Genomic DNA, 23,218 nt, shown 5'->3' on the forward strand with positions numbered 1-23,218 from the left:
AAGGTTCCGCATGGTAGGCTTCTTCAGGAGGTCAGAGGGCAAGGGATCCAGGGGGGCTTGGCTGTGTGGATTCAGAATTGGCTTGCCTGTAGAAAGCAGAGGGTTATGGTGGAGGGAGTGCATTCGGATTGGAGGGCTGTGACTCGTGGTGTCCCACAGGGATCGGTTCTGGGACCTCTACTTTTTGTGATATTTATTAAGGACTTAGATGAGGGGGTGGAAGGGTGGGTTAGCAAGCTTGCAGATGACACAAAGATCGGTGGTGTTGTGGATAGTGTGGAGGGCTGTCGAATCTTACAGAGTGATATTGATAAGATGCAGAGCTGGGCTGGCAAGTGGCAGATGGAGTTCAATCCGGAGAAGTGTGAGGTGGTACACTTTGGAAGGACAAACTCCAAGATGGAATACAAGGTAAATGGCAGGATTCTGGGCAGTGTAGAGGAGCAGAGGGATCTGGGGGTTCATATCCACAGATCACTGAAAGTTTCCACACAGGTGGATAGGGTAGTTAAGAAAGCTTATGGGATGTTAGCTTTCATAAATCATGGGATTGAGTTTAAGAGCCGTGAAGTAATGATGCAGCTTTACAAAACTCTGGTTAGACCACACTTGGTAGTGGTAGTGGATGATTGTTTCTCAAACTGGAGGCCTGTGACTAGTGGTGTGCCTCAGGGATCTGTACTGGGTCCATTGCTGTTTGTTGTCTATGTCAATGATCTAGATAATAATGTGGTAAGTTGGATCAGCAAGTTTGCTGATGACACTAAGATTGGAGGTGTTGTGGACAGTGAGGAAGGCTTTCAAAGCTTGCAGAGAGATCTGGACCAACTGGAAAAATGGGCAAGAAAATGGCAGATGGAATTTAATGCAGACGTGCGAGGTGTTGAATTTTGGAAGGACAAATCAAGGTAGGACATACACAGTAAATGGTAGGGCAGTGAGGAGTGCAGAGGAACAAAGGGATCTGGGAGTTCAGATACATAATTCCCTGAAAGTGGCATCACAGGTAGACAGGGTTGTAAAGAAAGCTTTTGGCATCCTGGCATTCATAAATCAATGTATTGAGTACAGGAGTTGGGATGTTATGGTGAGGTTATATAAGAGATTGGTGAGGCCAAATTTGTAGTATTGTGTGCAGTTCTGGTCACCTAACTATAGGAAGGATATCAGCAAGATTGAAAGAGCGCAGAGGAGATTTACTAGAATGTTGCTGGGTCTTCAGGAGTTGAGTTACTGGGAAAGATTGAACAGGTTAGGACTTTATTCCTTGGCGGGTAGAAGAATGAGGGGAGATTTGATAGAGGTTTACAAAATTATGAGGGGTATAGATAGAGTTAATGTGAGTAGGCTCTTTCCACCTAGATTAGGAGAGATAAGTACAAGAGGACATGGCTTTAGGGTGAAAGAGGAAAGGTTTAGGGGGAACATTAGGGGGAACTTCTTCACTCAGAGAGTGGTGGGAATGTGGAACAAGCTGCCATCTGACGTGGTAAATGCAGGCTCACTCTTAAGTTTTAAGAATAACTTGGATAGATACATGGATGGGAGAGGTCTGGAGGTTTATGGACTGGGTGCAGGTCAATGGAACTAGCGGAATAAAGTTTTGGCACAGTCTAGAAGGGCCGAATGGCCTGTTTTCTGTGCTGTAGTGCAGAGGAGATTTACCAGGATGCTGCCTGGATTAGAGAGTATTGAATATGAGGAGAGGCTTAAGGTGCTAGGGAAGAGGATGAGAGGAGACATGATAGAGGTATATAAAATATTGAGAGGAATAGATAGAGTAGACAGTCAGCGCCTCCTTCCCAGGGCACCAATGCTCAAGACGAGAGGGCATGGCTTTAAGGTTACGGGTGGGAGGTTCAGGAGAGATATCAGGGGGAGGTTTTTCACCCAGAGAGTGGTTGGTGCATGGAATGCACTGCCTGGGGTGGTGGTGGAGGCAGATACATTGGACAGGTTCAAGAGCTTGTTGGATAGGCATATGGAGGAGTGTGGGATGGGGGGATATGCGGGAGGAAGGGGTTAGGTAGTGTGAGGGTGCTTTGATGGACGGCACAGCACGGTGGGCCGAAGGGCCTGTTTTGTGCTGTATGGTTCTATGGTTCTATGGCTCACGCTTGATTCCCATTCCATCATCCTAACTTGCCAGCCCACACTGTCAAGGCATTTGGACAAACAATGAGGTGCCAAGAGATGACATTTGTGAATGAAGCTGTAACCCAATAAGTCAATATCCTGAGGGTGTGAGGAAAGAGGAAAACATAATAAAGATTGTAATGTCAAGTTTGTAGAAATATCACACCTGACGCATATTTGACTTAAGTGAAATACCACAGAAGCTTGGAATCTGAAATAAAAACAAAAATGCTGGAAACTTTCACAGGTCACAGAGCATCTGTGAAAAGAGAAAAACACACATTGACATTTCATTTAAATGCCCTGCTTTTATCAAGAATAGACTGAATGCAGGTACCTAGTTGATTACAAATAACTGGACCATTCTCAATATTTTTGATTTCATAGCTGGTCCAGCTTTTACACAGACCCTTTCCCCGAACCATCTCACTTTCTCCTCTCTCACTTTCCCAGCTGGAGCATTATTACAAGGGGAGTGAGTGTCCATGGTGCATATATGAGAATGGATAATGAGTGGTGGCAGAATCTTTGAAAACCATCCAAACTAAGTTCTACTTTAACTCCATGTTCTCACACACACTTGCTATAAACATTGCCCGATACAACGAGAACGGGGAACGCAATCCTCCCTTCACTTGATGTCGATGCACTTCTACTCATGGGCAATGTTGCTGTATTTCTGTCTGAAAAGCCTTTACTGTCATAAATCTGTATAAAACTGTACATCTTGTGCCCTTCCCCTGTGTTGCTCAGGCCAATTTTAGTGTCCCAATGTCCCAGGTGAGGAACTAAACTGGCATGGTTGGGGGAGCCTGGGATCAATCAAAACTGTCTTAATTCAATGAGTCATTCACAAATTCACTTATATGTGTGCTCTTGGGTCAGATGGTATCATGTAACTCTACCAATGCAAATGCAGGTTACTGGCTATCAAAACAAAATCAGAAAATGCTGGAAACTGTCAGCGGGTCAAGCAGATTCAGTGGAGGGATGAACAGAGTTAATGTCTCAAGTTGAAGACAGGGTTATTTTGGTATTGGTATTGGTTTATTGTTGTCACTTGTACTGAGGTACAGTGAAAAACTTGTCTTGCATACCATTCGTACAGATCAATTCATTACACAGTGCACTGAGGTAGTACAGAGTGCATTGAGGTAGTACAGGGTAAAAACAATAACAGAATACAGAGTAAAGTGTCACAGTTACAGGGAAGTGCATTGCAGGTAGATAATAAGGTGCAAGGTCAAACAAGATAGATTGTGAGGTCAAGAGTCCACCTCATTGTATGAGGGAACTGTTCAATAGTCTTATAACAGTGGGATAGAAGCTATCCTTGAGCCTGGTGCTGTGTGCCCTCAGGCTCCTGTATCTTCTGCCTGATCGGAGAGAGTAGAAGAGAGAACGAACTGGGTGGGTGGGGTCTTTGATTATGCTAGCTGCTTCACCAAGGCAGCGAGAGGTTTAGGCAGAGTCCATGGAGGGGAGGCTGGTTTCCATGATGTGCTGGGCTGTGTCCACAACTCTCTGCAGTTTCTTACGGTCACGGGCAGAGCAGTTGCCATACCAAGCCACAATGCATCCAAATAGGATGCTTTCTATGGTGCATCAATAGAAGTTGGTGAGTGTCAAAGGGGACATGCCAAATTTCTTTAACCTCTTGAGGAAGTGGAGGCGCTGGTGAGCTTTCTTGGCCGTGGCATCTATTCTGCAACCTGAAACAATAATTCTGTTTCTCTTTCAATGAAGCTGCCTACTTGCAGAGTGTTTCCTGCATTTTCTGTTTTTGTTTCAGATTTCCAGCATCTGCATTTTCTCTTTATTTTCATCTGCCAGATATCAGTCTGCCTGATCAGTCTCATCTCCCATAGCCCAGAGATGCAGAAGCTAATGGAATGGCACTGATTTCCCATTACTATTTGATGTCAGATACTCATAATTCCTACTGTGCCTCTTACTGGAGGAAGAAACAAGATCAAAGGTGAACTATAAACAGCATTCTTAAATTAGTGATTTAAAGCTATAGTTCCCATTAGGTTACCATTGGAAAATGACCACTGATATGATCAACCAAAAAGTTATCGTAGAGCATAGAACAGTACAGTGCGGGACAGGCCATTCAGCCCACAATGTTGTGCCAATCTTGAACCAATTTATATTAAATGTCCTCTTCCTGTGTCTCATCCATATCCTTCCATTCCCTTCACGTTCACGTGTCTATCTGAAAGCCTCAAACTCCACCAAGCTGCCTGCTTCCACTACTACCCCTGGTGACCCATTCTAGGGACCTACCACTCTCTGCGTAAAAAAAATTTGCCCTCCACGTTGCCTTTAAACTTCCCCTCTCTAACCTTGAAAGCATGTCCTCTGGTGTTTGACCTTTCTACCCTGGGGAAAAGATTCTGACTGTCTACCCTATCTATGCCTTTCATAATTTAAAAAACCTCTACCAGGTCTCCCCTCAGCCTCAGGCACTCCAGGGAGAACAACCCAGTTTGTCCAACCTTCCTTTATAGCTCATACCCTCGAATCCGGAGCATCCTGGTAAACAACTTCTGCACCTTATCCATCCTCCCTATAGTGGGTGACCAGAACCGCACACAATACTCCAAGTGCGGTCTGACCAAAGTTTTATATAGCTGCAGCATGAACTCCTTACTCTTGTGTCAACACACCGACCAATGAAGGCAAGCATGCCATACGCCTGAGTTCCTCCAGCAGATTGCTTGTTGCTGCAGCTCCTTTTCTATCTGCCATGGACATGAAGGGTAGAATGGCTTTCTCTCTGTGCAGGAAACTTCCATGATTCTATGAGCCCCATCTTTCTCAGTAACTTCAGATAATACAAGTCTCTCACCCTCACTAATTATCCGTTAAATTCCCTTTTCACCCAACTGTTTTCTCCCAAAGCAAAATGCTGAAGAAGGAATACAATTCTCCAGCTGAGGGCTCTCTGATGTTTTATAAATATTTAGCTTAGTTTCAATGTTATTCCTAATATCTGCTGTTACTAATAAAGCAAAGGGTCATGTTTGTGCACCCTCTAAAAATGGCAACATATAGTTTACATGGTCTCTCCATATTCATAGAATCACAGAAATTGACCCTCTTGGCCCCCTCAGCCATGCTGACTATGATGCCAATCCCACTTGGCTGTATCCCTCTACACATTTCTTATCCAAGTACCTGTCTAAATGCCTTTTAAACATTGTAACATTGTAATTTTATCTGCCTCCACCATCTCCTCTGGCATCTCGTTGCAGATATTCACCACCCACTGCATGGAAAAACTTACCCCTCTGATCTTTAAATTTATTCTCTCTCATCTCAAACCTGTGCCCTCCCGTTCTGGATTCCCCTGCCATAGGAAAAAGGTTCTGATCATCTATCATATCTTTGCCCCTCATAGTTTTTGGAAATCTCAATATGGTCACCTACATTCCAGTGAGAATAAACTCATCTCCTTACAACTACAGCCCTCTATTCCAGGCAACACCCTGGTGAATCTATTCTGCGCGCTTTCTATTGTTACCACATCCTTCCTGTAGTGTGGTGACCAAAAATGTATACAGTACTCTGAGTGCTCTCTGACCAATGTTTTGTACTACTGCAATATGATGTCCCAACTCTTATGCTCGATGCCTTGGCCTATGAGGGCAAACAGACTAAATGCGTTTTTCACCATCCTACCCACCTGCGTTCCCACTTTCAGGGAGCTATGGACTTGCACCCCAAGGTCTCTCTGTACATCAACGCTCTTAGGGCCCTTACCATTTACTCCTTCCAGAATTTGCCTTCCCTCAGTGCATTACCTCACACTTGTTTGGATTTAGTTCTATCTGCCATGGCTCCACCCAGCTTTCCAACTGAGCTGTGTATCCTTGGACAAACTTCTTCACTATCTACAACACCGCCAATTCTTGAGTCATCTGCAAGCTGACTAGTCATACCACTGACATTCTCATTCAAGTTATTTATATATAAGTTACAAACAACAAAGGTCCCATTGCCGATCCCTGTGGTCCAACACTTGTAACAAGCAAACTGTCAGAAAACCGCCCAAAATATATCAATATATTTCTCGTGCTAAATTTAACTTTCCATGTGACTTACTACTTTATTGGTGCTGTCTTTGACCCCCGAAATCTGCTGCCATTACTCTTACTTTTCATTGTACTTCTGATGGTTCATCAACTTGGAATGACAAGATCATGAAACATGTAATTTTGACTGAGCAATACACAAAAAGTGCTGGAGGAACTCAGCAGGTCAGGCAGCATCCATGGAGGGAAATAAACGGTCGACGTTTCAGGCCGAGACCCTTCATCAGGACCGGAAAGGAAGGGGGCAGAAGCCAGAATAGGAAGGTGGGGGGAGGGGGAGGAGCACACGCAGGCAGGGGATAGGTGAGTTCAAGTGATAGATGAGTCCAGGTGAGAGGGGGAAGGTAGGTGGGTGGGGGAGGGAGGGAAGATGTAATAAGCTGGGAGGTGATATGTAGAAGAGGCCTAGGTCTGAAGAAGGAGGAATCTGGTGGGAGAGGGCAGGGCACCATGGAATAAAGGTGTGGGGTGGGGGGTGAGGAGAGAATGAGGGCAGGTCATCAAGGCAGGGGAAGGGAGCCATGGGAATAAGAGAGGACAAAGGAGTGGGGGGGAGGGGAAGAAAAAGAAGGGGTGGGGTCACCGGAAGTTAGAGAAATTGATACATCCAGCATCTGCAGAATTTCTTGTGTCTCTAATTTTGACTGAGGCTGGGATTAATTTCTGGGCCTCTTCAACATAAACATCAGTTATAACTTAATCTTCGGCAGGTGTATGAAGGGCACATGATAGTGTTTCAAGTACAAGGCAGTTAATCATTGGGTATTACCCATTAAAGTCTTATCTCTGTATAAAGTATTCACATTACAATTTAATGCCATTTGCCACATTCCATGTGAGCGTATATTGATCTTGCAACATAGGAACATGTGGACTCAGCCCTTTGAGCCCGCTCTATCAATCAAGTGCTGGCTGATCTATTCCTCAGTTCTATTTACTTGCCTTTGTCCCCCAATCCCTCTATTGAATAAAATCCTGTCAATCTCAGCCCTGAAAGATGCAATTGTCCCAAAATGTGCAGGCCAGAGAATTCCAGATTTCTACTATGTTATATGTAAGAAAAAATGCTTTCTGACATAAGAATATTACTTGAAGAGCTGCAATACTAAGTAATTCAAGTGTGAGAGTAAGAGGACCCAAGATGTTCAGTACATCTCCAGGAAACGTTGGTTTGAAAGTCTACAACTTTTCCAATGCTTCAACTTGTTTATCCAGTGAGTATTAAGATGCAAAGAGCAAGAAAGTTCTGGCCTATTACTCTTAACTAGTCTAAACTGGAATTGTGTTGTGGATGCTGCAATTGGTCTCCACCCGAAGCTTTAAGAGGAAAATAGATGTTCTCAATCCAGGGTCGGAAACCAGAAGTCCCTGTTGCAATTGCAAACATGGCAATGATAGGTAAGAATAAGGTCAGGCTTTTGTTAGCTGTTCCATGTGATGAGGTATCCAGCTGGGCTTCATCTGTTAAAAGCATACTCAAGAACAACATGATTCCACAAAAACATAGAATCAAAACATAGAATTGAAATAAATGAGAATCAAGGGGAAAGCTGTTTTGAGTCCTACAAGATAACAAGAAAATAGGAACAGGAGTAGGTTTGCTCAAGCCTACCTGCCATTCAATATGATCATGACTGATTTATCCCAGACCTCAACACCATAGCCATTAATTCCACGATCTTTCAAAAGTTTATCTACTGCCATTTTAACTACTTCCAGTGATCTTGCCTCCACAAATCTCTTGGTCAGAGAATTCCAGAGATTCACTACCCTCTGCGAGAAGAGATTTCTACACACCTTGGTTTTAAACGACTGGCCCCTGATCTTAAAACTGTGTCCCCTCCTTCAAGACACTGCCATTAGTGAAAACATTTTGACAACTACTCTTCATGCTCCGTTAAGATCTTATGTATGTCAATAAGATCATCCCTCATTCTTCTAAACTACAAAGAATACAGCCCCAACCTGTTTAGCATCTCTTAATCAGACAATCAATCCCAAGAATTAGCCTGGCGAATCTCCTTTCAACTGCCTCCAATGATCCTGTATCCATTCATAGGATTTACCTTGCACAAAGGAAGATATTTGTGGTTTTTGAAGGCCAGTCATCTTAGCCTCAAGACCTTACAGCATACTATATGTGCCTGCAGACAATATCCTATGCTGAACCATCTTTATCAATGACCAATCCTCCATCAGAAGGGAGGATATGGCTGGATTACAGAATGTTCAGTTCCATTCACAGCTGCTCAAATAACATAGCAGACCATCCCTGCATGCAGCAAGATTTGGGCAACATTAAGGTGTGGACTGGTAAGTGCCAAGTAACTTTCATAAAATAAGACAAGATATCTTTATTATTCACATGTACATGGAAACAAACAGTGAAATGCATCTTTTGCAAAGAGTGTTCTGGGGGGTAGCCTACAAGTGTCACCATGCTTCTGGCACCAACATAGCGTGCCCACAACTTCCTAACCCGTACGTCTTTGAATGTGGGAGGAAACCTGAGCACCTGGAGGAAACCCATGCAGACATGGGGAGAACGTACAAACTCCTTACAGACAGTGGCCAGATTTGAACCTGGGTTGCTGGTGCTGTAAAGCATTACGCTAACCACTACACTACTGTGCCTCACATGCTTGGAAGCGTCAGGAAGTAACATCTCCAGTGGCAGAGACACCTCTTTGTGCGCTGTGGGTTTGCAAGGAGGGTGTGGCGAAAGATGCAAGGGTCCTTGTCACGGTTCATCCGCAGCAGCTGTATAACAGAGGATTCTCTGATCTATGGGCTGTTCCTGGGGACACACACAGAGACGGACATCAACTGCTGCTGGAAGGTCATCAACTCGGGGAAAGGCGCCCTTTGGTCTGCCCGAAACTTGTTGGTCTCCCAGCACAGTGAGATGTCCGTATGGGAATGCTGCTGACTGGCACATTCCAGGCTGCAGGAGTACGTGCTGAGGGACGCACTGAAGCTGGGTGCAGCCAATGCAAGGGCTTGGTGAGGAAGGACTATAGTTTAGGGTTCTGCCACTGGAGAGGGAGGGGTGTGGTCAGGCGAGAAAGCCCCTTAAATATTGTAAATAGGGGATTGGGGTAGCACCCCAGGGAGTCCACGCGAGTGGCATCGGCGTTGTGATTTTATATAAAAAGGTAACACTAATGATTGATCTGTACAAGAATGTAAAGGCTTGCACTGTTTTAAAATTGTATATAGTTTGTCTTTTATTATGAATAAAGTCTATTTTGGAATAAAAAAATATACCTTTCCCTTTCAATGACATATTGTTGTTGATGTGTCATCATCAACATCCGTTAACTTAACATGTCACATACGTATTGTGGATATAGGAGCAGGTCAGGGACTGAATATCCTATGGAGAGTCTTTAACCATGATGCCTAAAGTCTTTCCACCATGTATAAGGCACATCAGGATTTGATGGAATTGGTTGTATGTGTGTACCTCAACAACATCCACCATGCTAAACATCTGCTCCATCTGCCACCAGCATGCTGTGACTTCCGTATGTATCATCTACAAAATGCGTTGCAGCAACTTGCCAAGGCTTCTTGAATGGCACCTCACGAACCCCCAGCCTCCTCTTCTTCTTAAGGAGTGCCACAGTATTGGAGGTGACTTGTTTCCACTCTGGTATTGTGGGTACTAAGGCAGTTTGGGAAATGGTAGACTCCTTCCACTGCTTATGGAGGGCTTCTGTGTGTTCTCAACAGATGGACAAGGTTCTTAACCCCATCAAAGCTGAGAGTTAGATTTTTAATGAGTAATGGAATAGGGCAGGAAACTGGAATTAAGGAAAGTTGAATGATCTTTGATCTTATTGAGTGGTGGAGCAGGCTTGAGGGACCAAGTGGACAACATCTGTCCCTAGTTCTTATTGTCTTATGGTCCTGGATGCTCCTTCTCCACTGTGAGCGATCATGGGCCAGAGATTCCCAAATGTTGGTGGGGTCGTTGGAACTTTACAAGGAGGCTTTGAGCAAATCCTTGAATATCTTCCTCTGTTCGCCTGGATGGTCACTTCTCAGGACAGAGTTTGAAATAGGTGTCTGTTTTGAGAGTCTCATGTCGGGCAGGTGTGTGATGTGGCCTATCCCAATGTAGCCAACTGAACGTAAGTAGGGCCTCAATGTTGGGATATAGGCCTGAGAGAGGACACTGATGTTGGTTCGCTTGTTCTTCCTGCGACTCTGGAGGATTTTGCTGAGACTGATTGGTAATATTTTTCCGGTGCCTTGAGGTGTCTGCTGTCGGTAGCCCAGGCCTCAGAAGCAAACAGGATGGCAAGGATTACTGCTGTTGATAGACCATCAGCTTTGTGCCAAGTCCAAGCTTTTCATCTTCAAACACCCTTCACGTCAATTGATCAAATGTTGTATTGGTGCATTGAAGGTATTGGTGAACTTTAGCACTGATGTCTGTCTCTTCTGCCAAGAAGTGATTCCCAAAAAATAGGAAGTGGTCCAAATTTTCTCTTAATGATGTACAATGGAGGCAGGTTGCTGAAGGCACTTTGTCTTGAAGGTGAAGTATATAAGACACATGCTCTCGCAAGCATTGTTTACAGACTGCAGCTCAGCCACTGAGGTCTGGGTGACTTTGCTTCTGGAGTTTACTCGCCAGAGGTTGAACAGTTTCCCATTAGTTCTGAAGATTAGTTCCGCTCCTCTACTCCTTAACCTCTATCATGCAGATGGACAAGAGGAGATTGGATTCGAATGCCGCAAGTTCCTCTCCTACCCACAAGTTGCTGTAACTTCAAAATATTTCATTATTTCTTCATTACTGTTGGGTCCAAATATTGGAGCTCACTACCTCTTAGGTCAAAGGGAGTACCTTCATGTCACAGACTCAATAGTTCAATGTCACAGCTCATCACCACTTTCTGAAGTGCAATTATGGCTGAGGAATAAATACAGCCTTGCCGGTGAAGGAAGCATGAGCACTACACAAAGTATTGCAGGGTTCCTGGCAAATGTGGGGAACAGTACAATAAGCAGCCCAGAGGAGAAGCATCAGCAAGAAAATAATGTGGAGACAAAGAGTTAAATCAGAACAGTAGGGAATACATTATTATCCTTTTTTCTACAGGTCAAAGAGTGAATTAACTCAAATTACATACAGGAGTGGAACATAAAACAGAGAACATTACAGCACAGTACAGGCCCATCGGCCCACAATGTTGTGCCGACATTTTATCCGCTCTAAGGTCTATCTAACCCTTCCCTCCCACATAGCCCTCCATTTCTCTATCATTCATGTGTCTATCTAAGAGTATCTTAAATGTCCCTAATGTATCTGCCCCCACCATCTCTGCCGGCAGTGCATTCCATGCACTCACCACTCTCTGTGTAAAAAACTTACACCTGAGATCCCCCTTATACCTTCCACCAATCACCTTAAAATTATGTTCCCTCATGTTAGACATTGTCACCCTGGGAAAAAGTCTCTGACTGTCCATTCGATCTATGCCTCTTATCATCTTGTGCACCTCTATCAAGTCACCTCTCATCCTCCTTCTCTCCAAAGAGAAAAGCCCTAGCTCACTCAACCTATCATCATAAGACATGCTCTCCAATCCATGCAGCATCCTGGTAAATCTCCTCTGCATCCTCTCTAAAGCTTCTACATCCTTCCTATAATGAGGTGACCAGGATTGAACACAATACTCCAAGTGTGGTCTAACCAGAGTTCTGCAGAGCTGCAACATTACCTTGGAGCTCTTGAACTCAATACCCCGACTATGAAGACCAACACACCATACGCCTTCTTAACAACCCTATCGACCTGCGTGGCAACCTTGAGGGATCTATAGACTTGGACCCCAAAATCCCTCTGTTCCTCCACACTGCTAAGAGTCCTCCCATTAACCTTGTATTCTGCCTTCAAATTCAATCTCCCTGTGAAGAATTTCTGTGAAAAATACTGAGATCTACTCTCCAAATCAGTGCTGGTCAGTCTCTGTGGATGAGGAGAGACAGATTCTTTTCTGTAGGGCCTGAAATTCCATCTTGCACTCATACACTAAATATGCCCTCTGCACGAATCAGGCAGAGCAGGGAAACATAGGTTTGAGCTTCATCTATTATTAATACAATTTTAATTTGGTGGATGAAATGTAATATATTGCAATGCACCACACTTTAACAAAATATTAAGCAGCACTAAGGTATTGAAAAACAAAGGACCGCAGATGCTGGAATCTAGATAAAAAAACAAGATGCTGGAGGAACTCAGCAGGCCAGGCAGTAACCGTGGAGAAAAACAGATGGTCAATGTTTCGGGTCAGGACCCTTCTTCAGGACTGAAGATAGGATTAGGGGAAGCCCAATATACAGGAGGGAAGAACAGAGCAGTGATAGGTGGACAAAGAGGGGAGGTGGGGTGGGCACGAGGTGGTGATAGGTAGAGGCAGGTAAGAGACAGTGATAGGCAGATGAGGGGGAGGAGGGGAGAGCAGATCCATCAGGGGATAGGTCAAAGGTATGAAGGCAGGCTAGGGAAATTCAGCATGCTCCCAATGATTCTTACAAATTTTGACAGATCCAACATAGAAAGCATCCTATCTGGATGCATCATGGCTTGGGATGGCAACTGCTCTGCCCAAGACTGCAAGAAACTGAGAGCGTTGCCGTACCAAGCTGCGATGCAGTCAGATGGACACGGCCTAGTCCATCATGCACACCAACCTGTTCTTCATTGACTCTGTCTACACATCCCACTGCCTTGGGGAAGCAGCCAACATAACAAAGGACCCCTTCCACCCCAATCATTCTCTCTTCTCCCCCTTCTATCAAGCAGAAGATACAAAAGCTTGAAAGCACGTACCTCCAGACACAAGGACAGCTTCTATCCCACTGTTATCAAACTCTTGCATGGATCTCTCATACGCTAAGGATGAATTCTTGATCTCCCAATCTACCTCGTTGTGGCTCTTGCACTTTATTGTTTACCTGCATATCACTTTATCTGTAGCTGTAACACTATATTCTGCATTCTGTTTTCTTTTTGGTATTGGTATTGGTATTGGTTTATTATTGTCACTTGTACCAAGGTACAGTGAAAAACTTGTCTTACAAACCGATCGTACAGGTCAATTCATTACACAGTGCAGTTACATTGAGTTAGTACAAAGTCCATTGATGTAGTACAGGTAAAAACAATAACAGTATAGAGTAAAGTGTCACAGCTACAGAGAAAGTGCAGTGCAATAAGGCGCAAGGTCACAACAAGATAGATTGTGAGGTCATAGTCCATCTCATTGTATAAGGGAACCGTCCAATAGTCTTATCACAGTGGGGTAGAAGCTGTCCTTAAGTCTGGTGGTACGTGCCCTCAGGCTCCTGTATCTCCTACCCAATGGAAGAGGAGAAAAGAGAGAATGACCAGGGTGGGTGGGGTCTTTGATTATGCTGGCTGCTGCATCAGGACAACGAGAGGTAAAGACAGAGTCCAAGGAGGGGAGGCTGGTGTCCGTGATGCGCTGGGCTGTGTCCACAACTCTCTGCAGCTTCTTGCGGTCCTGGGCAGAGCAGTTGCCATACCAAGCCGTGATACATCCAGATAGGATGCTTTCTATGGTGCATCGGTAAAAGTTGGTGAGAGTCAAAGGGGACAAACTGAATTTCTTTAGCCTCCTGAGGGAGCAGAGGTGCTGGTGAGCTTTCTTGGCTGTGGCATCTATGTGATTTGACCAGGACAGGCTGTTGGTGATGTTCACTCCCAGGAACGTAAAGCTCTCAACCCTCTCGACCCCAGCACCATTGGTGTAGACAGGTGCATGTACACCACCCCCTTTCCTGAAGTCAATGACTAGCTCTTTTGTCTTGTTGACATTGAGGGAAAGGTTGTTGTCATGACACCATTCCACTGAGCTCTCTATCTCCTTCCTGTACTCTGACTCATCGCTGTTTGAGATACGGCCTACAACGGTGGTATCATCTGCAAACTTGTAGATGGAGTTAGAGCAGAATCTGGCCACACAGTCATGAGTGTATAGGGAGTAGAGTAGAGGGCTGAGGATGCAGCCTTGTGGGGCACCAGTGTTGAGAATAATCGTGCTGGAGGTATTGCTGCCTATCCTCACTGATTGCGGTCTGTTTGTGGGAAAGTCAAGGATCCGGTTACAGAGGGAGGTGTTGAGTCCTAGGTCTCTTGGTGACAAGCTTACTTGGAATTATTGTATTGAAGGCAGAGCTGTAGTCAATAAACACCCTCAGTGTATTTATATATGGCATGATGACATGCAAATAAAAGTCTTTCACTGTATCTCAATATACATAGTGATAATAAACCAATATTAATACCAATAAATAAATCAGAATGCTTCTTGGGTAATTTGTCATGTTGAAGGTGCTAAACTAACAGCAATTGTTGTCAAAAGCTTCATAAGCAAAGACAAAAATGGGAATCTCTTCAAAAATGCCTACATCATTAAGCAAAATGATCTGCTCACAAATCTGCATGACCTGCCCCAACAGCTTGTGGCTTTGAATGCAAGCACATAGATCCATATCTACATCTGTGATTTCTTGGGTGAGTTCTGCAGTTGGCCTTGGGAAGGTTATGGGATGCCAGTTCCTGCCTCACTAGGCTGGGGGCAGAGAGAATATTGAGGCAGGAAATTTTCCAGATGCTCTACTCTTTTGTGTACCTGATGACCACTCACAATTAGTCGGAATCCTGGAAGTGGGTACACGCTGGTGCCCTTAAACCAGGAGTAAGGATTGGGAGAGGTAAAAGTGCTGCCAAGTTAAAAGATGGATGTTTTTTATCATAAGGACTGAAAAGCAAGACAACAAGAAATTTTAATCTACCACCATTCTATATAGGTTAACATGCAATCTATAATGCTGACAATTTGTTAATCACAATGCTGAATGAAAGACTAGTGCTTTGTTTCATGAAACACTTAAATCAGTTCCAGATGCTTCCACTACCTATATTTTATACAGTTTAGTCAGATGGATCCGAACTTATTAAATTCTCGAATTTTCCTATCCAGATCAAAACATAGATTGCAGGAAACACGTCTTACAATTGCTTTAACTTTCCAGTTCTGCCGCAGCTGCTGATTGCATCCACTTTATTCCTCATTAAGGCAAATGGTTCATTACAAGTAGAAAAGGTGTTAATTTCCTCACTGACAATGTTTTTAGGCTTGTTTACCTGGGAACCCAAGTGTAACCAAAGAAAAATTCCCACAGCATGTGGCGAGAGATCTTGGTGGAGTGACAGAGATGCTTAAAGATGCATCTTTACATCTCAAAACCCCAAGGTTTAATTAGCATGTGCAGCCTTGTGTAGAATCTGAAGGCCTAGGTGGTGTGGGAAGGCTTTCAAACTGATGACCCGCAAAGAAGAGGAGGGAAAGATGGGGAAGTGAAAAAAAATGTGGAAGTGTTGCAGCAGAAGGCAGCTCTGATGTTCTTAGTTTGATGTTATCACCTACCAGAATGTTAACTGAAGGCAAGATGTAAATGCAGATTGAAATCACATTTTGGGACAATTCTGTGACATTATACGGCATTGCTCTGTCAAGGCTTTTTTTAGAAGTGGAATTCATAGAATTAAGATTATTTTAAGAAAAATACAGGGAGAAATCAGATTAAAAGAAATGAGAAAATAAGTATTTTTTTATTTTTCGCGAGTCACATGAGCAATATCAGTCCTTATGTGACTTTGGTGTTGTTCCAAATGTGTGTGGATGTGCACAAAATATTTAATATTTTAAGGTTGTTGTTAACTATCTCAGATCTTACAAATTAAAAGAAGGTTCTGTCTTTAATTTAGTTCTCAAGTAAAATGTTTACTAGGGAAAAACCAGTAAAATGAGTTACATCAGATTAAAAACCTGGATTGCCTTCCAACTTCTTGTGTGTAACTAAGGCTAGACAATAAATGTGGGCCTTGCTTGCTTTGCTGCAAATACCAATGACATAAAAATTAATTGGTAAAAGGTTTCACTATAAAAGCTGGGATCTCCCGGTGGCCAGCCATTTTAATTCCACTTCCGATTCCCACACTGACATGTCTGTCCATGGCCTCCTCCACTGTCAAGTTGAGGCTAGACACAGTTTAGAGGAACAACACCTCATATCCTGCCTTGGGAGTGTCCAAACAGATGACATGAACATTGATTTCTCTAACTTCCAGTAACCACTCCTCTCTGTCCCCTTTGTTTTCCCTTATCCCACCAGCCCCATCATCCCTTCTCTTTCCCCTCCCTCACCTTCTCGATCTGCCCATCACCCACACATTCCTCCCTCTGGTTCCCCTCCTCACCTCCTTCCCTTTATTTCAGGGCCCACTGTCCTCTCCTATCAGATTTCATCTTCTTCAGCCCTTTGTCACTTCCACATATCACCTCCCAGCTTCTTACATCATTCCCACTCTCCCCCTCCCTCACCTGTCTATCACCCCCCCCACCACCACCTGGATCCACTTATCACCCACCAGCTCTTGCTCTACCCCTTCTCCCCACTGTTTTATACCAGCTATCTCCCGTCTTTCTTTCCAGTCCTGATGAAGGCCCTTAACCAGAAATGTCAACTGTCCATTTCCCTCCATAGATGCTGCCTGACTCGCTGAGTTCCTCCAGCTTTTTGTGTGTTGCTTCACCATGTAAGGTTAAGTTTGTAAATGCCTTTCATGCTTTACCTTTGTACAATACCACTGGACGTTTGCCTGTACTATACTTGGACCTCTGATTACTTGTTCATGTCATGACTAGTTCACGTTATTATAAGCAGTGTGAATTTTTTGTCAGAAAAGATCTGATCAATGTTTTCCAAAGCCCCAATGAGTCACATACAAACCACAATAGAAGCTCTCAGGTTTGATCTTTGCACAAATGCACTTTGCATCAATGTTGACTGATACCAATCACAATGGGGAACTCTGTCAAATTTGTTGCACACTTATTGCAACCTGAATGTTACCCTGGCCGTGATAATTAAAGACTGGAACTGAACCTGAAAAAGAATGACTTATTGTTTGGTGCAATGTTGAATGATTCCTTTATATGCTGGACCATGAGAAAACATACAAATATTTTTCAAAGTATTTCAAAAGTTACTTCAAATTTTTACTGCAATAACACCTTACATAAATGCAATGAAGCATTTATGTAAGGTGAGGAAATACATTTCTGAATCAGAAATGTCTGGCTATCCCCTCCTTTGTGGGCAGGATGGGATAAATAAAAAAGCAGACTTCTGTTGACTCAGGCTTGGAATCATCTCCAATATTTATCAAATGAAATTGTTGAAATAGCTTATCTCATTATGAAAAATATCCCTGAGTTAGCGCCTCCTGCCTTAGTATTCCATCATGTAATAAGCTAGCTGAGAAAATGAGGAAAGTGGGCAACTGTACGTCTACTAGGTCTGGGAGATGGTTGTGGTACAATAGGTTTTATATACTGAGCACTCAAAGCACCTCTAGGAAGTGCAAAGGAAATGGTGGACTCTACTCCAATGAAACAGTTATTCGAAAGTATGATTAAAATATTAGCTAGAGTGTGATTTCTTCGAGTATGTAGCCAAGGTTGATGGTGGAACTGCAATGGTGATGCGAAGACAAGGTTTTATCAGAGGAACCAAAGGTTCTTAATAATTGAAAAAAAATTAGAGAAAGGAAGGGATTTTCACTGTAAAGTATAATAGGACCAATAATCCATTAGCTGGCTATTGAGAAATCTTGATAGTTTGGCATCTGGCTCACCAGGTGATGTTTGCCACACTACCCAGTTGCCTGACACTGATTCCAGCTTTCCCTATCCACTTGCCAGAGCCCCATTCCCATGCTTTCTTTAAACTACCTGTTTCTGTTTGCCATGCTTCTGTGAAACTACTAAGGCAATGTTTCCTGCACTGCTTTAAACTTACTGAGTGGATTGGAAGTGCATTATTCTACTGTGCAATGTTTAAAGAAAATATGAATTAAATGCATGTCGGGGCATTATTAGACTAACATCTCATCGTCCTGAATGTACTTGATTAATACAGACTTATTGTATTATGGACCTGGAGCCAATATAGGTCCAGGAAGGCAGGATAATGAGACAGTGGAGATGGCACAATCTTGGATACCGGCAACACGGTGTTAGATGATTTGACATTTAAAAGAGTGGAAAATGAGTAATGTTCAGAAGAGCACTAGGATGGTCAAAACTTGAGATAACAAAGGTGCAATGAGCAATATTTAGACCTAATCTTTACACTGGAACCAAACTACCATCAGATTATTGTCAGAATCCCAATGTTATTCATGGCAACGGATCTTTCCCTTCCTGATATAACTATGTCATTGTGTATTATAGAGGTCTCTTTTACAACATTACAGTCACTGTGAATAATTTTAATTCGTATTCCTGGAATCCTGTTTTAAACAAGATCATCATCTTCTAGGAGATTCCTCGACTACAGTATGATGCTAGAAGAGCCATCATGCATTTATTGCTAACTGGGCCTTATTTACCTCTGCAGTCTACTACTTGGGTGTTCCCTTTGAATCAAGAATGACTTGCTTCAGTCGTGTGGTGTGTGTTGGGATCTGTATGTGGGATCTGCAGATTTTGCCAGGTGTACAACAGAAGGTATTTGGTAGTATAGGCAGATGGACAGGTGAGGCAGTGGTCTGTTACTTTTGCTGTTTACAATGGTTTAACAACGATAGTAAACAGCAATTGCTGTTAAGCCATTGTAAACAGCAAAAGAAAACCTGTTTCTGTTCCTCTAACGCCATCTGTAAATTCACTGATGACATCACTATTGTTGGCAGACTCTCAGATGGTGATGAGGAGATGCATAGAGTGAGATAGATCTGCGGGTTGAGTGGTATCGCAATAGCAACCTCGCACTCAACGTCAGCAAGACTAGGGAACTGATTGTGGCCTTCAGGAAGGGGAAGTTGGGAGAACACACACTAGTCCTCATTGAGGGGTCAGCAGTGGAAAGGATGAGCAGGTTCATGTTTCTGGGCATTCAGTATTTCAGAGGATCCATCCTGGGTCCAACACATTGATGCAATCACGAAGAAGGCACACCAGCAGCTCTACTTCATTAGGAGTTTGAAGAGATTTGTTATGTTGCCAAAGAATCTTGCAAATTTCTACAGTTGTACGGTGGAGAGCATTCTGACTGGTTGCATCACCACCTGGTATGGAGGCTCCAATGTGCAAGATCGAAAGAGGCTGCAGAAGGTTATAGACTCAGCCAGCTCCATCACAGACACAACCCTCCCCACCATCGAGGACATCTTCAAGAAATGGTGTCTCAAGAAGGCGGTATCCATCATTAAGGACCCTCACCACCTCGGACATGTCCTCTTCATATTACTACCATCAAGGAGGAGATACAGGACCCTGAAGACCCACATTCAGTGTTTCAGGAACAGCTTCTTCCCCTCCGCCATCAGATTTCTGAACGATCCATGAACCCATGAACACTACCTCATTATTCCTCTTTTGCACTATTTATTTATTTTTGTAAGTTATAATTAATTTTTATGTCTTGCACTGTACTGCTGCTGCAAAACAACAAATGTCATGACATATATCAGTGATAATAAACCTGATTCTGATTCTGATTTGCTGAAAAGGACAGAAAACACATGGACTCAAGGTTCTCAGTTCCACCCTGAAGGCTCCTTCTCCACTTTGAGTACTCATGGATCAGGGATTCCTAGGAATGGGTATAGATGTCCACTTTTTCAAGAAGAACATCCCTGAATCTTTTCCTTTGGAAAGAAGCCTATCATTCCATCTCTTATCAACCATGGGATGCTCTGATTCTCTTTCCAATTTTGGTGGGAATAATTCACAAATTCTGCCCCTTACACACACACAAGAGCAGAAACAGATCAAATCGATTGAATGATGTTTCCTGTTGTCAGGAGAAAAGACCAAACCAGCTAAGTATTGCAATCCTTAACAAATTTTATTTTCAATTGTCTCCAAATTTATTGTATTGTGAATGTCAGTTGCACTATGTCACCTTAACCAGAACACAATTCCTCGTGTATGAGCCAAGATAATGAATGTCAAAAGCTATTCAACTGTTAAGGACACTACAGCTGATCACCAAGCATCCTCATTAATGTCTAAAACCCTGAAACTGGATGACATTAGGTGATTTAGTGCACCACTCAATCCAATTTCAAAGAAAAGCCAAATGTCATTGAAAACCTGTGACTTCTGTGAATTGCATAAAGTCTGTGATTTTTATTTAGCATCTGATGTGATATCATACAACAGACCACAGACATTCAAAGTAGAAAACAATGGTCGAACACATACACTTGGTCAACACATTTGTGAATTTCACTAGTAACTGCATGGCCCTGTCTTTCTGGCTCTCTATTGCAACGGAATTTGATGTTAAGAGTCCAATTCAGGTAAGCCAATTTTAATATAGGTATATACCAAACTTTTTTTATGGAAATCCCCAGCTCCCACCACCACCTCTAGGACATCAAAATCACCTTCCACCTTACTCCAACCTCACAAACCATGCACCAATTACGTGTCTGCCAATCTAACCCATCCACTAATTGCACTCCTTGTCCACCAACACAATGGCCAGTCACTGATAGCAAACCTGACTGCCAACCCTGACCCCCTATCACCAATACATCTCAGACGATAGTCCTGCTCTTTGATTACCAACCTCATACCCCAGTCACCAAACTCACTTCCTCATATAATTCATAACTCTCAGTCAGTGATTGCATCCCCTAACTACCAACCTATTCCCCAACTAACAATCCTGGGCCCCAAACTCATACCCCAACTGCAGTTTACTTAAGTATAATGTGAAAATAAGTAAGGTAATGCAACAAAGGTAAATTGGTAAATTGATAAATTGATCTATTATGATCACATGTACCAAGGTACAGTGAAAAACTTTGTTTTGCCTGCCATCTATACAGATCATTTCATCACATGTACATTGAGGTAGTGTTGTGAGAAAGGTTCTTTTGGTATCTTAAAGATAAAGGTCTGGACACACAGTCTTTGTAATTTAAAAATGGTTTATTAACAAAGACAAACGCGAGGACAGAATGAATGGGAACAGATGCACACTCACACACTCTCAAGCAGGAGATTACGAATGTGGGGAAATCGCAACAGGGGGTGAGGTGCATACACACACACACACACACACGCAAACACACACACACACACACACACACACACAATAACTGGGTACAAATGATCATGGAATAAACAATACAATGTTTGGACACCCTGATTCTGGACAAACATTGGCTCTTTGGTCTCGAGAGTGCTTAACTAACTGCCCTGAAGTAGTGCACAGCTTACCTCAACATCCTCGGAGACAGAAAGAGATAGAAAGCCAAACATGCAGCACTTTTATACTGCTGGGGGGCTGGGTGGTCCAGCAAGGACAAAGGTGTTTAAACGGACCAATGGTAGATGTGCCCAGGACAAAGGTGCTCACACAGACCAATCCGAGTGGTCCAACAAGGACAAAGCTGTTTACCCAGTGGGGTGGAGCCAAACCTTGATTGACAGTGGTGTCGCTTTCGGCCATGTGCTCAATGGTGTCATCCCAGCCAGAGGAGTCAATGTTGTCACGGTCACATGACAGCCATGACCTTTCACACTACAGGTAGTACAAGGGAAAAGCAATAACAGAATGCAGAATATAGTGCTACAGTTACAGAGAAAATGCAGTGCAGGCAGACAATAAGGTGCAAGGGCCATAACGAGGGAGATTGTGAGGTCAAGAGTCCATCTTATCATACAAGAGGTCCATTCAATAGCCTTATAACAGCAGGATAGAAGCTGTCCTTGAGCCTGGTGGTACATGCTTTCAGGCTTTTATATCTTCTACCTGATGGGAGAGGGAGGAGAAGAGAGAATATCCGGGGTGGGTGGGATATTTGATTATGCTGACTGCTTTAACGAGGCAGCGAGAAGTGTAGACAGAGTCCATGGAAGGGAGGCTGGTTTTCATGATGTACTGGGCTGTGTCCACAACTCTCTGCAGTTTCTTGTGGTCTCAGGCAGAGCAGTTGCCATACCAAGCTATGATGCATCCAGATAGGATGCTTTCTATGGTGTTCAATAAAAATTAGTGTTGGTCAATGGGGAATGATATCATCATCTGCTCCACAACCTCCAGATTTTTTTTTCCTCTGAGCACACAACACTGGCAGAACATGCGAAGTGAAGGTCTTTCCTCTTGTAAGAACTGTTTAGTGGCACAGGACACATTGGATCTTATGTCCTTCTTAATGTTCTACTTGGTGGATGTTCAAACAGAAATTCCTTCGGAAACAGGAGAAACAAAGGACTTCAGATGCTGGAATCTAGATGAAAACACGATAATGCTGGAGGAACTCAGCAGGCCAGGCAGCATCCGTGGAGAAAAGCAGGCGGTCAACGTTTCAGGTCAGGACCTTTCTTCAGGATAAATTCCTTTTGCCTGCTGCAATCCCAACTGCTTAATGTGCCTTCACAAATGCTTTCTAGCGTGAGGGTCCACTTGGTGATAAGCATGGGAACCAAGGGGAATCCAATGCAACACCCCTGCTGTTGCATAGTCAGGGTCAACCAACTCAGCAAAGGACAGTGATTGAACTCGGGAACTTCCAGATACCCAGTGGTTATTTAACTTGCACCTTATTGAGTCTTGGATGGTATTTCTTGAACCAGAAAAGAAAAGATTCAAAGATTCATTCTTGGTGCCAAGCAAGTGGTATCCTTCTGTACTGTTAGGATAGGTGACACTCATTGAAGGTAATGAAAATCAAACCCAGATTGTGCAGGTTTTCATTGTTTTTCAAGAAGTTATTCTGATGTTGTCAGAAAGCCTCCAGAGGGCACTGTTATTAGAGAATGCCATTCCTAAAATACATATGCCTATATATCTCAAGCAGTCAAATAACTGGGATTCTTGGCAAATATTCAACGAGTCAGTCTTGTCACAGT

The sequence above is a fragment of the Pristis pectinata genome, chromosome 10, assembly GCF_009764475.1.
Source record: "Pristis pectinata isolate sPriPec2 chromosome 10, sPriPec2.1.pri, whole genome shotgun sequence".
Taxonomy (NCBI): Eukaryota; Metazoa; Chordata; class Chondrichthyes; order Rhinopristiformes; family Pristidae; genus Pristis; species Pristis pectinata.